An 18,378-nucleotide genomic window follows, 5' to 3' on the forward strand; every position below is an offset into this window, starting at 1 on the left:
AAACCACCTACTTTCAAAGTAGATATCAAATTAATCCATTGCGTTATTCCGAGTAGATGTAGTACTTTTAAAGAAGGGATCACATTCACCATTGCCTTATTCCGGGCCTATACGCATTATTTTTTTTTAAGGATTCATATCCACGATTACAGCAACTTCTTAAGAAGAGATAGACCTTACATAGGACAGGAGCTTGATTTCACAAATTTTTACCATGATGCTTTCAAACGGAATTTATGTTCGCGGTTCTGCTCCACCAAATAAATTCTGCCTATGTTCGAATATTTTAGAAAAAATGAATAGGAAAACACTTTATTGTAATATCTTTATAATTTATCAATAAGATATATAATTTAACAGTAAAGAATATCAAGGCCATACAATACTATCGAAAGATTTGGTCATGTTCGGCATCTCCAAAAAGACACTCTGGAACAAATCTTTGAACGCTGCTCTGTTCGGGCGTCAATAGTCGATGACAATTATGTGTTTGCAAAAACTACTTTATTTTCGGGGATTTGTTACATTCGGGGAAATTGCATTCGGGGAATTGTTACATTCGGGGAAATTGCATTCGGGAAAATTGCATTCGTGGAATTGGTTTTCGGGGAATTGTCGTACAATCGATTCAAAATTAGAACATGCGGGTGTCCCAACACGCAAAATCGTGATCTCGATGCAATGTCAACGCATGCGGGAGTCCCACCACAGGAAAATGTGATAGCTCTGATCCACAGTTACACCGTTCTGCTTGCGGGTGTCTCACCAACGCAGACAGAAGCACATGAACGCGATTGAATGCGAGTGGCCCACAATGCAAAATTGTGATTAGTCCGACCCATAACTAGACCATAATTTTTTTTTTTTCTTTGAGTTTGTCTGTCGACTGGCTAAGACCAAACGTATAAGACCATAATTTAGGTGGACGTCGCAGAGGAAGGAACTCTTGCAATCGAAATTGTGATCATAACAATCCACGATTGGACAATTCTTCTTTCGGGCGTCGTTATTCTGCTGTCTTACTCAAATGGCTGAAAATGGCTTCTTATGTAATTACGTCCCTAATAATAATTTTTGGATAAACACATGCCATATTCCTCTGCACGGGATGCGTAGGCCCACGGGATATGGGATTACGCCATCAGGCTTGGCGCTGGACGACACGTACCTCCAGAGCGGACGGTTAGTCCAGGGAATACATGAAAAAGAGCAAAATAACACACAACGCAAAATAAGTGAAGCACAAATAATTTATGACTTTATTTTTCACGATTTTCTTCTGTTATTTTTTATGGAAGTTTTCATTTGTTTTGCACGCGGCGATCTGCCTGACAGGTCCCCGGTGTGAGATGGGCAGTATGGAAGTGCGCAGTTCGGTCACCACCGATACTGGTTGATCATTAGGCACGCAAAATGTTTATTGAAGCTGCAATGCAGGGAGATGTTGACTCGCGAGGCAAATAAAAACCAATAGAGTTATGGAATTATGAAAAATGAATAAAATAATTTTATTTCCTATTGGCACTACATCCCGCACTGGAATTTCCGTCTCGCAGCTTAGTGATCTCTGCAACAGTTATTAACTGCGAAGAAACTTATTAAATTATTTAAAAATAATAATTTAAATAAATATAGTTCTACATTGAAACATTTCTTGGAAGATATTTAGCATGTAGTTAAGTCATGTACGTTGAATGTTCCGCATATTAAAAACTTGTCAGTATGGATACTTATTATTATTTTATAGTAGGTATGAATATTAATCACTATGGTACTAGGCACTGTAACTAAATTTAAAGACAATGCCGAAGGGATATACCGAAGCGCAATAGCCTGCTCCTTTTTTCGGTTCCGGATAGCATCACTCATTTTAACTACCCTCACCGCAAGATTAAGTGAAATTTAAAGAAAATATGTCCCCACATTGAAATCAGTGCCGTGACCCAACAACACCAAAAGCGGCACGACAGCGAGGGCAAGCCACTGAACCGTAATCTCATTACTAAATGTAATTAAATAATTTAAAAATCCAGCTCCATTACGGCAGTGGCTACGCCGCCAGCAACGAAAATCCTCCCGTAGCAGCTGCCATTGAGGACAACTTGCTTCCTTCCGTGTGATCCTGGTTTTCTCGCTTTACCCCCGACAGTAGTCGGGAGTATCCTGTGCAGCACAATTTTTTCTCCCACCAGTTAGGTCAACTAGCAGGCATTTGTAAGTGTACACAAATAGATACATATCCTACTGAAGCATTAGGCAACCCTCATCATCGCCGTCGTCGTCATCATCACATTAGTCGCGGATCGTAAACTCTAAAAGAAACAAACTTACTCCTATAGCGAGGTGGGCCACCCATTCCACTGCAGTGAGACGGCGAATAGCATGGAAGCTCGCGCTTTAGGAACCTGTCTGTGCGAACATCATATGGATAGGTTCGGGATCAGGAGGATGGGTGTGCCCATGTATACAAATCGTTAGCCCCGTCGACGACGCCGAGAGTGAACACCTCATTAAATCTCGGAGGTAATTACGTACTTTGGCCGCTGCAAACGAAGCAGTTTTCCGACGTTTCCGGGATGACTTTTTCCTTTTCAGCTGATAGGAGGGGTTGAGTCTCGTGGGTATAAAACTGTAAAACGTTGGGAAAATAGCTGTAGAGGGGAATTGGGAGCATTCGCGATTTTGTACTCCGGACTGGTAACTATATGAAATTTTGAAGGAAAGTCCTTTTACTTGAACCAAGTTTTCCGAATTGCGTACAAAAATTACCATTTTGGAGCACGGCCAACACATTAAAAGTCATTTATACATATTTATACATCGTATGAATAATTTCTCCAGGGGTTTCCAGTAGTTTTGCGAGCAAACAAAGTGTAGGATTGCCAATTCGCAGATGGCTAGTTCGATTCTCGATCGGGTCCAGGATGTTTTCGGATTGAAAACATTCTTGACACCCAGGGCAAAGTGTAACCATTGTACTTGCCACACAAGATACATACTCAAGCAAAGGCGAGCAAAAAAAGAAAAGAAAAGCATTCAATTAATAACTGAGGAAATGCTATAAGTATACTAAAGCAGGTCCAAGTTTTAATTGGAATTCAGAGCCATTGAAAAAGAAGATGTTTTATTCGTACAGAGATGGTTGAAAGAGGATTTTAAAAACGCAAGGTCTGCGAAGTAACATTCAAGTGATCAGAGTCGATGAAGCGATGGTCAGATATTATATTATATTATATTAGATCAATGTAACGCCATTGTAATTTATTAATAAGTTATTCAATAAGACCACATGAGTCAGTTAAACGTGAACAAATAAATAATAATAAATAAATAATAAAAGGTTGAGCGAATGCCTGTGGACACTTCTAGTGCGAACAATGTAAGCAGTACTCAATAATTGCACTACAAAGTGCGAGCACATATGTAGTTTCTCAAACAAACGAAAAAAAATTATACATTCCTGAATAAAAAAGTATTTTTCTATTTATTTTCCAGAATACGTATCTTTGAACGAAAATTCAGAATATGTGTATAAAAATCTCATTATGGCCAAAAATGTTACATATGCAGATTCTCAAACAAATAATTCAAATCAAGACAAAATTTTCAAAACGACTTATCTGCTTTTGTAAACAAAGATTCAAACGACGCTTTGACGAATCTTTCCCACGCAAACCAACACCATCAATAGGTAGGTGAAGGACTCCGCCTATTGATGGTGTTGGTTTGCGTGGGAGAGCTACCAGATTCGTCAAATCGTCGTTTGAATCTTTGTTTACAAAAGCAGATAAGTCGTTTTGAAAATTTTGTCTTGAAATATTCCATTAGCCCAGCGGTTCTCAACCTGAGGTACATGAACTTCGACAACAATGCGTAATGGCGATAATAAACCAACAAATACAATAACAATTATTGATAATGTTTTGATAATAATTATTGTGCAGTTCAGAAAAATATATAAAGCTCTTTTAGTGGAATGTATTCAACCGTCTAAGACGAATTAAGCACTCTCCATTTAATTCCACTAGTTAATTTTCGTTATCTTTGCAGATACGTATTTCGACCACACTGTTGTGGTCGAAATACGTATCTGCAAAGATAACGAAAATTAACAAGTGGAATTAAATGGAGAGTGCTTAATTCGTCTTAGACGGTTATTGTGCAATTGTTTATTCCAAAAGTATGTATTGTACATAATATGCATGGCGATCAGTAAATCAAAGCTTATTGATTCCTGCTCGCCCCAATCAAAAAAGTGTATGAAGGGCTGTAGGATAAAATCAAAACGACAAAACGTCTAGTGAGTAAATTAAAAAAAAACCTCCAATGTAATATGCGAAATAAACTCTAGAATCCAAAGGTTCGAAAGCCTCTATTTGAAATCATAAAGGCTTTTTCCGAAAAGCTCAGTAGCTTTGTTGTGAGAGGCTTGGAAGCCTACTTCTAAGCGTATCGAAAACCATCTTCCAAACAGCTCGTAAGCCTCCTATAAAGAGGCTCCGAAGACTCCTTTCAAGAGGCTTGGAAGCATCCTTTCGAGAGGCTCGGAAGCCTCCTTTCGAGGAGCTCGGAATCCTCCTTTCAAGAGGTTCGGTAGCCTCCTATCAAGTGGCTTGGAAGCATCCTTTCGAAAGGCTAGGAAGCCTCCTTTCAAGAGACTCGGAAGCCTCCTTTCAAGAGGCTCGGAAGCCTCCTTTCAAGATGCTTGGAAGCATCCTTACAAGACGCTCTGAAGCATTCTTTCAAGAGGCTCGGAAGCCTCCTTTATGAGGTTCGGTAGCCTCCTATCAAGAGAAAGCTCGGAAGCCTCCTTTCAAGAGGCTCGGAAGCCTCCTTTCGAAAGGCTCGGAAGCCTCCTTTCAAGAGGCTCGGAAGCCTCCTTTCAAGAGGCTCGGAAGCCTCCTTTCAAGAGGCTCGGAAGCCTCCTTTCAAGAGGCTCGGAAGCCTCCTTTCAAGAGGCTCGGAAGCCTCCTTTCGAAAGGCTCGGAAGCCTCCTTTCAAGAGGCTCGGAAGCCTCCTTTCAAGAGGCTCGGAAGCCTCCTTTCAAGAGGCTCGGAAGCCTCCTTTCAAGAGGCTCGGAAGCCTCCTTTCAAGAGGCTCGGAAGCCTCCTTTCAAGAGGCTCGGAAGCCTCCTTTCAAGAGGCTCGGAAGCCTCCTTTCAAGAGGCTCAAAAGCCTCCTTTCAAGAGGCTCAAAAGCCTCCTTTCAAGAGGCTCAAAAGCCTCCTTTCAAGAGGCTCAAAAGCCTCCTTTCAAGAGGCTCGAAAGCCTCCTTTCAAGAGGCTCGAAAGCCTCCTTTCAAGAGGCTCGAAAGCCTCCTTTCAAGAGGCTCGAAAGCCTCCTTTCAAGAGGTTCAGAAGCCTCCTTTCAAGAGGCTCAGAAGCCTCCTTTCAAGAGGCTCAAAGGCATCCTCCCAAGAGGCTCAAAGCCTCCTTTCAAGAGGCTCGGAAGCCTCCTTTCAAGAGGCTCGGAAGCCTCCTTTCAAGAGGCTCGGAAGCCTCCTTTCAAGAGGCTCGGATGCCTCCTTTCAAGAGGCTCGGAAGCCTCCTTTCAAGAGGCTCGGAAGCCTCCTTTCAAGAAGCTCGGAAGCCTCCTTTCAAGAGGCTTGGAAACCTCCTTTCAAGAGGCTCGGAAGCCTCTCTTCAAGAGGCTCGGAAGCCTCCTTTCAAGAGGCTCGGATGCCTCCTTTCAAGAGGCTCGGAAGCCTCCTTTCAAGAGGCTCGGATGCCTCCTTTCAAGAGGCTCGGAAGCCTCCTTTCAAGAGGCTCGGAAGCCTCCTTTCAAGAGGCTCGGATGCCTCCTTTCAAGAGGCTCGGAAGCCTCCTTTCAAGAGGCTCGGAAGCCTCCTTCCAAGAGGCTCGGAAACCTCCTTTCAAGAGGCTCGGGAACCTCCTTTCAAGAGGCTTGGAAACCTCCTTTCAAGAGGCTCGGAAGCCTTCTTTCAAGAGGCTCGAAAGCCTCCTTTCAAGATGCTTGGAAGCATCTTTTCAAGTCGCTCTGAAGCATTCTTTCAAAACGCTCGGAAGCATAATGTCAAGAGGCTCGGAAGCATCCTTTCGAGAGGCTTGGAAGCTCCTTTCGAGAGGCTCGGAAGCTCCTTTCGAGAGGCTTGGAAGCCTTCTTTCAAGAGGCTCGAGTGGCCCGGAAGCTCCTTTCAAGAGACTCGAAAGCCCCCTTTCAAGAGACTTGGAAGCCTCCTTTCAGGAGGCTCGAAAGCCCCCTTTCAATATGCCTGGAAGCATCCTTTCAAGTCGCTCTGAGACATTATTTCAAGAGGCTCGGAAGCATCTTTTCGAGAGGCTCGGAAGCATCCATTCAAGGAGCTCGGAAGCCTCCGCTTACGAAGCTTGGAAGCCTCATTTCAAGAGGCTCGAAGGCATCTTTTCGAGAGGCTCGAAAGCATCCTTTTGAGAAACTCGGAAGTCTCCTTTCAAGAGGCTTGGAAACCTCCTTCCAAGAGGCTCGGAAGCCTCCTTCCAAAAGGCTCGGAAGCCTCCTTTAAGGAGGCTGGGAATCCTCCTTCCAAGAGTCTCGGAAGCCACCTTTCAAGAGGCTCGGAAGCCACCTTTCGAGAGGCTCGGAAGCCACCTTTTAAGAGGCTTGGAAGCCATCTTTCAAGAGGCTCGGAAGCCACCTTTCAAGAGACTCGGAAGCCACCTTTCAAGAGTCTCGGAAGCCTCCTTTCAAGAGGCTTGGAAGCCTTCTTTCAAGAGGATCGGAAGCCTTCTTTCAAGATGCACGGAAGTCCCCTTTCAAGAGATACGGAAGCCTCCTTTCAAAGGCTCAGAAGCCCTCTTTCAAGAGGCTCGGAAGCTTCATTTCAAAAGGCTCGGAAGCCTCCTTTCAAGAAGCTCGAAAGCCTATTTTCAAGAGGCTCGGAAGCCTCCTTTTAAGAGGTATCCTTTGGAGATGCTCAGAATTTTTATTTGAAGGGGCTCGGAAGCCTCTTTTCAAGAGGTTTGGAAGTCTCCTTTCAAAAAGCTTGGAAGCATCCTTTCGAGGAGCTTGGAATTCTTTTTTAAAGGGGCTTGGAAACCAAGAGGCTCCCTTTAAGAGACTCGGAAGCTTCTTTTCAAGAGCCGCGTAAGCCTGCTATCGAGAAGCTCTGAAGCCTCCAAAAATGTTCAGAGTCTTGTAGGAAGTATAAACCTAATTTGAATCGAAAATTTTCACGGAATTACGAAAATTTCAGACAACTTTTTAATTATCCATATATCCCGTTAGTTTTCAGGTCCGTTTTTCATATATCTTATGAGTTACGCTTATTTTCATTTACAGCGGAAAAATAGGGGGTACCTCAATGAATGTTTAAGTTCGAATTAATTAATTTTATTATAAAAAATGTTGAGAAACGCTGCATTAGCCTGTCAGAAGATGCGAGAAGCGTTTACATCACTTCCGACAATTAGTGGAAAGCCTTTTGAAGGCCTTTTAAGAGGGAGAGAGCGAGGATTGGACTCACGATCAATACCAGCAAAGTACATGGTCGCTGGCAATCAACGTGGGTTCATCAGTGGTGGTGGTAGTGAAATGGCGCTGGATGGTGAAAAATTTGAAGTGGTAGAAGAATTTGTATATCTTGGAACATTAGTGACGTGCGGTAATGATGTTACCCGCGAGGTGAAAAGGCGTATTGCAGCTGCAAATAGGGCTTATTACGGACTACGTAACCAGCTTAAGTTCCGTAGTCTGCAAACGAAAACAAAACTCGCGCTGTATACTATTCTGATTCTTCCGGTGGCTTTATACGTCCATGAAACATGGACGATAAAGGAGGCTGATCGGAGAGCTTTCGGAGTGTTTGAGCGTAAGGTGCTGCGGACAATACTCGGCGGTAAACAGGAGAACGGTATCTGGCGGCGTCGCATGAATCACGAATTGTACCAGGTGTATAAAGGGCTGGATGTTGCTAAGCTTATACAACACGGCAGACTACGGTGGGCTGGACACGTTGTTCGTATGTCGGAAGAACGTCAAGCGAAGATAATATTTAGTAGAGAACCCGGCTGAAAGTCTCGATAATAAAGACAAAAAAAAAGTAGAGAACCCGGAAGAGGTCACAGGCTTCGTGGAAGGCCGCGTACACGATGGCTTTTTGCAGTTGAAGAGGACCTGAGGGCGCTCAATGTTCAGGGCGACTGGAAACGATTGGCCAAGGATCGAGTCCAGTGGATAAGTATACTCCATTCGGCGTAGGTTCATCGAAGAGCTGTAGTTCATCAAATAAGTAACTGTAACCATTGCAAATTAAGTATTAATATGAACAGTAAGGATTAAATTAAATCGGTACCAAGAACATCAAACCGAAACATAGAGCACACTGTGGAAAACGCATACCGTCATGCGGGGCTTCTTTTGACTCCGGGGGCTACTTTGGATTTTTGATTTATAAAAAAAGTAAACGAAAAAAAAACAAATTTGATACAGAAAGTTGCCATCCAGATATCAACAAGCCATCCGAATGGTGATAATGGCAATTTGATAGTAATTCACGTTGTTATTCTTGTTTCAAAATTTCTAAAGTAGCCCCCGAATGGTAAAAAAGAAGCCCGCACGACGGTAATGCGAATCCATATAGAAAAAATTTTAGATTCCCTTTTTCCACGGTTAGAGGAACTGATACTTAAATATCATATTAGCGGATCTAACCAAGAAATCAGGTATTTTTTATGATTTTTAAGAGTGAGAACTAGGAAGCTTTTAGACCCGTTCAATACAAATCAATCCAAGTTTTGACACATGCGGAATCGAAGGAATTAGAATCCGGTTTTTTTTCCGATTGGGTTCAATTTCCGATTTTTTCCCGCTTTCCCCGGTCTTCCCAACTGGATAGACACTCAACTGACGGACATCTCATTATGTCACCCTGTAATTTAAAAATGAAACATTTGAAGTGCCCAGATTAAGTTGAGATTTACTGTTGCTGCCTCGAATAAATTAGTATTGTTTGTCATTTTCAATTATGAGTGAAAATATATTTACATCGATATTTTCATTTTATAATGATCATCGTCACTCAAATTAATTACATTTTCAGGACTGTTTAACACTCATTAAAATGCTATCGCTCTCCGTGCTTCAGTTATTCGCACGTCTGGGGCAGACGTCTGGTGTTCGGCTATAAAAACTGATGTTTTCATCCCCCTCCTCTTTATATAATAGTGCTCGTGACGAGCTTTAATCTTTTGATATTATTTATGCAAATTTGTCAATTTGCCGTAAAAGGTAAACTCTATTTTGATGCATAAAATTATGAGTGGGGCTCAGCAAGTGTAAGCATAGGAAGAGGTTCGGACTAAAAACTTTTCACAATTTGGTTTTGCTACATCTCATCACGAATATACTCTGAAATTAGTTAGCGTATTTGCTGGTGTTAAATGAATAAATCTAGCTTGGCGTATCCGTTCTTTTCCAACCAGTTGCTCTATGAAAAGTCATACCTTCAATAACAATATATCGCCCTCAATTGCTGATGATTTAATAATTTAGTAAAGAAACGCAAAAAAAGGGCAAAAAATGGAACCTGGAAAACGGATCGATTCGATTGTATTGAATTATTTTTAGAATGTAATTCTACGGGAGAATAGCTAAATTTTCAATCTCAAAAGCTAGGTGTTCCAATGAACAACATGACACAATAATCTTGAAAGAGGTCATAAAGAGTCTGAAAGTAGTCTGACTGAATGTTTGTTTCATGATAAAGTTAAAATTAATTGCGTTTCTGGAATAACCTTACTAAATACTAAACACTAAATTAAAAAGCCAGCCAAGTTCCAGATTGAATGTTGAGCCCATGAAGAAGAAAAAGATTTTCTATCTGCTACACGTTGAAGTTTAATTGGAAATTACAAACTTTTTATTATACGTTTGTGCTTCTATCTCTGTTCGACAGTGTGTTAAAAATCCTGTTTTTTCGCTTCTACATATTTAACTCGTTACCAACTTCTGGAATCCATTTGCAGTGCATAGGTGATTGCTGAATTTGGATGGGATAACTGCCCTACGAGATGTCCGGGTCCGGGTTTCACAGGTGTTTTTTCTATCGAATTGAAAAGTTGATAGCCGCAGTGCAATTTCGTTGGGTATGAAAACTTTGTACGACCAACTAATGACTGTTTTTGGATGTTGTGGTTTCATCTGGCGAGAAAAAGGAGTGTTACAGACATTTAAATATCCCTAATGAAAATTGTTTCGATTGGCCAACCTATTTACCTTCCGCGTTACTTATATGCAACTCTGAAGTGCATGATTCAAAATAAAATTGATGAATTGGGACTGCAACAGTTTCGGGCATACTTTATTTTGACAAAATTCGACTTCGTTGTTTCAAGAAACATTCAACTTCATTGCTTCCAAAATGGAAGCCTTAGCAGAAATGGTGGCTTACCAATTCAACTATTTTTTTACACAAAGAATAAAGAAGGAAAAGCAACACGTTGAATTGCAACGGCAGTAATTAGCAGTTGCTTGAATTGTCCCCCCTCTTCTATTCCCAATTTCCAGCGCCATGGTAATTGTTTAATTCACCGGAATGACGTCAACCAAGTCGGGTTCAACAGCACAGTGGAAAGTGTCATAATAATCAAAATTAATTATCCCTGACAAAGTCGACGAAGTTCACTTCAATTTGCTCAAGTTTCGGTGTTCCATTCAACCGATTAATTCTAGGATGTAAGGACACGGTCAGACGTTCAGTTGGGAGACAAAAATGTGTAGTTCTATAATTGTCGACTTTAAAATGAGAAGATGTTTTTTTACACTTACACTTTTTACACTGAGGTTCAGAGTAAAATAATTCTTATTTAATCAATCAATGTCTTATTCTAGCTCGCTCGTTCTTGGGCCATGCCTGTCGCACGCGCATCTTCCTAGATTGCACACAGCTAGCGAATGCGGGGTCTATCCCGGATCTGTCTGCCAGCCACTAAGTACTTAGTTTTGACAGAATTTATGATCAGTTCTATTCCTCCAGTCACCCGTTTGAAAGGCACGAAAGACACTTCCGCTGCTCTGCGATCTGGTTCCGTTTTTTTGCACACCAGATCTTCCAGAGCCAGTGGCGTAGCCACGGGGGTGGTTTTGGGCATAAAACCCCTCCCAGAGACAAAATTAAAAAAAAAAAAAATATCGAAAAAAATTTTTTTTTAGAAAACCCTTCCGAGACCAATTTTCTGGCTACGCCACTGTCCAGAGCTATGTTGCATAGTAGATTGAAGAGCGCATTGCCCTGCTTCAACCAGAGATGCCAGATTTGAAGACATGTCTTCAATTTGAAGACATTTGAATTTCTGTGAAGACATTTATTTCGTGAAGACATTTTGAAGACTTTTCAAAATATTTGAAGACTTCTCTACTTATTTGAAGACACTTGAAGACAATCAATAAGCCAGCGAATAGAAAATACAATTTCACTACTTACTCATAAGCTTATAAATTCTGCGACCTCTATGTAAACTTTTACATAATATTACAAAAGTTATAATAGTCTTTGTCTCGAGCTTAGAATCTCAAACTTAAAATACATTCACACTAGCCGGTTGATAACTGCAACGCATTTTAAACCTCATACACACTTAACTTTGAGCTGTGCGCTGGTCCCGATGGTAGCATTCGTTTGAATTTTTCTTGGCGGCGTCTTTAAAAAGGTATTTCGATCATTTCGGAATGCAATGACCTATCTAATTTGCGGCAAACATTGACTGAATTTTTCTATGACTAGATTGAATCTATTCAACCATTGAGCTAGAACCAGAACTCTTCGAATTTCCCGTGGACTTTTAAGACTTTTCAGTGAAAATAGAAAAAAATCGTGAATTTTATAAGGAGAATTTCCGATGAGGAATTTCGTGTCTAAATTTAGGAGAATTGAAATTGAAAATTCAGTTAAAATTATCCTGGAAATTTATAATAATTTCCGTTAAGAAATAATAAAGGAAACACTCCAAACATTAAACGGGAAATTTTACTAAGCTCCCACAAAAAAAAATCCCTTTTGATTTCCACAAGGAATTTGCCTCAATTAATTCCCATAGAAAATTCTTACGAATGTCGACAAGAAATTGAAATTGTCTTGGTGCTAAATAGATATTTCTCAGATATCCCATAGTAAATTACTAGAGGAAAATGTTCTTAAAAGAAATCCGGAGGAAACTTATTACACACCTGTCGCTAAATTCTTCCTTGAATTCCTTTGGTAATTCTTCAAGAAATAACTTTGGACATTCTTCCAGTATTTTATCTGAGAATTCCTTTATGAATTCCTCCAAAAAATCGTTCTAGTATTGTTTCTGAAATTCCTCCCAAATTTCCTACACGAATTTGTCCGGAAGTTTCAGGAATTTCTCCGAAAAATCCTCCAGGAATACCTTTGGAATTTCTTCTAGGAGCTCCTCTGTAAGGTCGTCCGAGAATTCCAGCGAAAGAACATCCAAGATTTCCTTCGGAAGATCCTCCTGAACTACTCCGGTAGCTCCTCCACGAATTCCTCCAGCATTTCTTTCAAGCATTCCTCCGGAAGTTCTTCCAGAAATTCTTCCGAAAGTTCCCCCAGAATTTTCAAAAATTCCCGCTTAAGCTCCTCCAGTGATCCCTCCGAAAGTTTCCACATAAATTCCCTTGGAAGTTTCTCCACTGGAATTCCACTGGAAGATTCTCCAAGAATGTTGCCGAAAGATTCTCCAAGAATGCCTCTGGAAATATACTACGGAATTTTTCTGGTATTTCCTCCAGGGTTTCTTTCGGAAATTTCTGCAGCTATATCTAAGAAGCTCCTCCAAGAATTCATCCAGAACTACTTCCAAGAATTCCTCCGGAAGTTTCTTTAAAAATTTCTTCAGGAATTCCACCGGATATTCCTTCAGTAATTCCTCAGGAATATCGTTCAGAAATTTCTCCAGAAAATCCCTCCGGAATTCATCCCGAAGATCCTATTGGAATTCCATCTTAAGTTTCTCCAAGAATTCCTTCTGAAAATCCTCCAGCAATTCCTCCGGGAGTTCCTTCAGAAATTTCTCCAGAAGTTTCTTCAGTAAATCCTCTGGGTGTTCCAACAGGAATTCTTCGGGAAATTTCGTCTGGATGTTTTTCAAATATTTCACGGTAAATTTTGAAAGCTTACAGGGTATTCTTTAAAAATAAATTTGGAAGAATTCCACATGAAAATTCAGTTAAAAATCCGGTGGGCTCAGTATAAAATCCAGGAGAAACTCGTTATACACTATCTCGTGAAAATTTTATAGAATATTCTCTTGAATTCTATCAATTTGAATGTTTAAAAAAATAAACATTATTCCACATCAATAAAGCAAGGACATGATTGAATTTACAAACCTATTGGATTTTGATATTTCTCGCTAATAATCATAATTTTTATATTGAAGACATTTGAAGACATATTCAAACGACTGTGAAGACATTTGAAAATATTCTCTGGCATCCCTGGCTTCAACCCATCTAATGTCACGAACGAATCGGATGTCTCACCATTCTGACACTTGATTTGGATCCATCCAGCGTCACACGAATCTAGAACTAAATCCAGCGAAGAAAATAAAAGGCGAAATTCCACAATCCGGCAGGCGGCACAATAGCCATCACTGCAACAGATGCAGATGATCGCTAACGATGCAATGCTGATAGCTTTCTGCTGGTCCAACAGCTATAACTGCATCCATAGCCGTCGCCACCATCTGTTGCCCCCAATCAAAAACAAAGAGACTAGTAACCTTCTAATTTAATGGAATATCAGTATTTTATCACTTACTTTACCCAAAGTATAGATGCCTGAAAACAAGAAAACGGAAAATAGGTCATTAAATATATTAAATACACATGACGAAAATATGACACAGAAAAATGTTTTACATTTCAACCTAACACTAATAAAATCAATAAGGGACCAAATCGAATGCCTATAGCAGTATTTGATCCGTTTCAGACAACCGAGAACCTTGATTTCTGTTAAGCAAACTTAATTGGTTTTGGTTGTGAGCTTTTAATTTGGGGTAGCTTTGATCATCATTCCAGTCGAACCCAGCTGCCTGCAACATGGTCTTGCTTTGTAGCAGCGCATCTTACCGCATGGCTAAGAAAGCCCCGAGTTAATGTGGATGAAATAAAAAAAACAAACTGCAATAACATCGATTCAAAACTCGTATTTATTTATCTTAACATTTTGTAATATAATTTCTTGCCCCCAGCTGCGAAACATACTTGCGAGACATTTCATTTACTTTTTATCTAATAAATTATTTAATTATTTTACAAAATCTTACTGAGAGTACAACGCAATCTTTGGGCTAGTACGGTGATACTTATTTGACAAATAATGATTAGTTTAACTAAAGTCATGTTGTCTGAGATGGTCAATGAGTTAGATAAGCGCAAAAATTGAACATTCGTTAGAAACTACTTTTTTAGCAATAAAAATCTCAATTTTGAAACAAACAATATGGATCAACCTAGTAAATAAGATAATTTATCACACAAGTTTAGCAACGGACTCAAAAATTTTATAACTATTTTTGTATTGAGTACTTTTTTCATAACTTGTTGTGAGTTCAAAAATTAATTTTGTTTTTATATTCAAATTTTGGCGATAAAAAGAATACGTGTCAAGGCAAAGGTTATAACATTCAGTGGCAAATCTAGCCTAGATTAAAATACCTAACTAACATTAAGTAATTATATTAACAAAAAAAATGCTCTTTCTTAAAAATGGTCAAACTGATCTATGTTTGCTCGGTGATCAAAGTTTCCGGTACATTAAATGCTATTTTTTAAGTTAAATCCTTTTCGTCTCTTATATCAACAACTAACTTAATTTTAGTAAATTATTATTATAACAAATCGCTGTGACAACCTGTGGGAGCAACCTATACCTGAATCGTACATGCCGAATCCAAGTGCTTTCACGAATGGAAACAAATTTGGTTGACCATAAAATTGCTCAAATTTTCCACGTCAGAGTTTTCTCACTTCTTATTTTGTTATGGAAATATAAAAGTCAAACAATAACAATTACAACATGCTTCTGTGCGACACGTTGTCAAACAAGGCGTCAACAACCGAGTTTGACCGGTTTTCCGGCAAACGAGCCAACGAGTAAAAGTTCTACCGCAGTCGGTTATAAATATTTAATCAATGAGAGATCTGACATTCAAGTGCCGTGATGGTATCTCTCTGGCAAGAATCAGGATGCTAGAGGTATATTGTACTTGAAATTGAAATTTTATAACGTTATTAAAAATAGTTGTTAATTTTTTTATTCGAGTTCATCCCCAAACTTTTCGTAACCGGCTGAAAAATGCATCATTTTGAAGGGGGAATTTAAAAATCATTGTGTTATCACATTTTTAAGCCGTTCAAATCGAATAGACAAATTTTCCATCAAACGGATAAACCGACGACAGACCAAAGATGAAACCACTCGAAGAAAGCTGAAATGAAATCCAAGCCCAACCACGGAAAAGCAGAATGGCTGTTAGCGGCTTGCTCCGCCGACCGTCCCCTTCACCGAGGAGCTACCAGCGATTACCCGGCGGCGAAGATTACACAAAGTGAATGCCACATGCCTTTTCACGGTCCTGTATTTTACTTCTGTTGTTAAATTGCTTCTTCTGAAAAACAGCCTCGGTTCGCTAGGGGGATGGAATTTGATAACTGTCACCAGATGAAGAAGCCGGTTCGAGTTTGAATGTGGTGGAAAATTACCACCCATTAGGGTAAGCCATCCACTGTCGGGCAAGACACATAATAATGGTGGCAGTGTAAGATTTTCATTAATATTTTAAGAATAATGCATAATTTGCATTATTCTTATATTGTTTAATGCTCTATTTTACAAATATGCACAAAAGACACAACACCTTACCTTAATTTCCGCCCCACAAATTATCTAGCTTGAGAATGAAAATCATTGTATCGAAACTTATTATTTTCTTCCGCGAACACGGCTCAGAAATGCTTATCATCTAATAGAATCTGAAGTCTCTATTTGCCATCAAAGCTAGACGATTTCGCACGTATGACTGGCAGGTTTTTTTTCTTTTTTCAGCAATGCTGCTCGAACTCCGAACCTCAAGACAATTCCAAGTTCAAAATTCAATGGCACGTCGTTCCGGACAGATTGTGCAAAAATATTTAATACAACAAATCAATTTCTACCCGGTAGAACAGAGCAAGGCTTTGCACAAGCCCACTACTTCAAAGGAACGGATTTCCCGAGAAAAAAAAGGACGGCATCCGTTCTGTGCATTTGACACAGTTCTGGGAAAATGTTAATAGGTTTTCCCATTCCAGTAGAAACCTGTGATAGTCGAAGGTGGCCACTGATGGAGACATTCACTATTGGCTCTCTTGTAGCCTGTAGCTACGGGACAGATGGCAAAACAGATTCGAAAAGATAGGCAAATGAACATGAGAGAAAAAACACTCTCATGGAATATGCAAATTTGCAAATTCATGTATTCGAGGATTGCATACTTGAACATTCTACGTCTGCATCCTATGCACAGTGGTGCGTTTGGCTAAAATCGTGAACTTTTTGTTTTACCACTTTAGGGTCAGAAAAATATATTAAGCTCGTTTAGTGGAATGTATTAAACCGTCTAAGACGAATTAAGTACTGTCCATTTAATTCCACCAGTTAATTTTCGTTATCTTTGCAGATACGTATTTCGACCACAACTGTGTGGTCGTCTTCAGTGTCTTGTACTTGACTCGACTTTAGGGTGTTATTTTTTGGCATCGGTGTCTTCGGGAATAAATTTTTGAAAAATATGGCCCATCGAATGACGAAAAGTTGTAGTTCCAGTTTTTGCCACAGGTGGCGCTGCAAAATGTAACTTCTTTAATAAACGATTTTTAAATATGGTGTCTTTGGCAAAGTTGTAGTGTAATTTATTATGAATTTTATTATTTTTTATTATGATTTCACCACACTGCATACCACGCTGTTGAATGTTAATGTCAAAAGAAGTGCAGCGTGAAGCTATTTTCTGTTCTCTTCATCCAATCATTTCACACAATGCAAATCTGACGTCATACGCTACTAGGGATGTCGTAAAATCCCGAATAATCGATTAGTAACTAATCGATTACTATTTATTCTTATTGATTCAAATTCATCGCTGGGTAATAATCGATATAAAATTAATCGATTATCACAAAGATGAAGTAATCGATTAATTTGCGACATCACTATAACGCTAAGCGAGAGAATGAATGAGTTGACACCTTAACATTATACACTTACCAATGAATCCCAAGACTTCGGGCCCGAGGAAGGCAGCCAAAGCCTATTAGGGAAGTGTTGGCGGGTCTTGATATCGAATACATGTCCTTTGTCCACCAATTTTTGAAAGTTGCTGATGTTTGACTGTAATCGTAGTCCACCCGCCCCTTTAGCTGTCGTAATCCCTTAAGAATGTCTTCCTCTTGTTGTGTACCAGTAAACCTCAACCGTATGTCTTCCTCTCGTTGCTGTCTCCCAAAAAACATTTGGCTCGTTACAGAAGTGAAACATCGCCAAGGATTTCAACTGTGTGAATATCAGCATTGTAATTAATTAGGCACCTAAATTCCCTTCCTTTCCTATTGTATAATTGTATTCTCTAACCTCGACCAAACCGCGAGTCTTTCGGTTCCCCAAAACTAACATTAGTGTATAATAATCATGAAAAACTGTATTCCGGCTCCGTAACGCTCGGCAAATGAGCCTTCCAAATAAATGATAGTTTAAAAATGAATCCCAAACAGTAGCTGGTTTTCTACCCACCACTGCCAGCATTCAGGCGCTATCATATATACTTCGATTAATCGATTAATCGTTGAGATAATCGACTTATTTTGAATCGATTGCTTACCAACGGTTAATAGATTCAATAATCGACAAGAATCAAGAGTAATTGATAAGTTACTAATCGATTAATCGGGAATTAACGACATCTCTATTAAGCCGCAAATTAATCGATTACTTCGATTAATCAATTTATCGTTGTGATAATCGATTAATTTTTAGCGATTACTACCCAACGATGGATCGATTCAATAATCGACAAGAATAAAGAGTAATCGATTAGTTACTAATCGATTTTTCGGGATTTTAGGACATCTCTAGGAGCGTATGACGTCAGATTTGCATTGCGTGAAATGATTGGATGAAGAGACAAAAAAATAGCCTCACGCTGCACTTATTTTGACATTAACATTCAACAGCGTGGTATGCAGTATGATGAAATCTCAATTATCATATAAATATCAGTTGGAAATGTCGATTTATGAAATATAGAAATACTTGTTCGGATACACGTGGAGACAGACATAATTATATGCATATGAAACTATAGACTAGATATTTTAAATCCTGTGGGGATTTCCTT

At 39.6% G+C, this 18,378-nt stretch overlaps 1 protein-coding gene across 5 annotated transcripts in view; it reads right to left on the reverse strand.

Annotated features, from left to right (window-relative positions):
- The window catches only part of LOC134213488 (tRNA-dihydrouridine(16/17) synthase [NAD(P)(+)]-like), a 359,207-nt gene that overhangs the window by 258,955 nt on the left and 81,874 nt on the right, over nucleotides 1-18,378 (reverse strand). For 2 of the 5 annotated variants that reach the window (XM_062692581.1, XM_062692579.1), the window contains exon 2: nucleotides 13,766-13,780. The exons of 1 other annotated variant lie outside the window; for it this stretch is intronic. The gene's annotated coding sequence lies outside the window, so the exon portion shown is untranslated. Of the gene's footprint in view, nucleotides 1-13,760; nucleotides 13,781-18,378 lie in introns of all 5 variants that reach the window. 2 more of the 5 variants (XM_062692582.1, XM_062692577.1) reach the window with 1 other exon arrangement.

The sequence above is a fragment of the Armigeres subalbatus genome, chromosome 2, assembly GCF_024139115.2.
Source record: "Armigeres subalbatus isolate Guangzhou_Male chromosome 2, GZ_Asu_2, whole genome shotgun sequence".
In the NCBI taxonomy this organism is placed as follows: Eukaryota; Metazoa; Arthropoda; class Insecta; order Diptera; family Culicidae; genus Armigeres; species Armigeres subalbatus.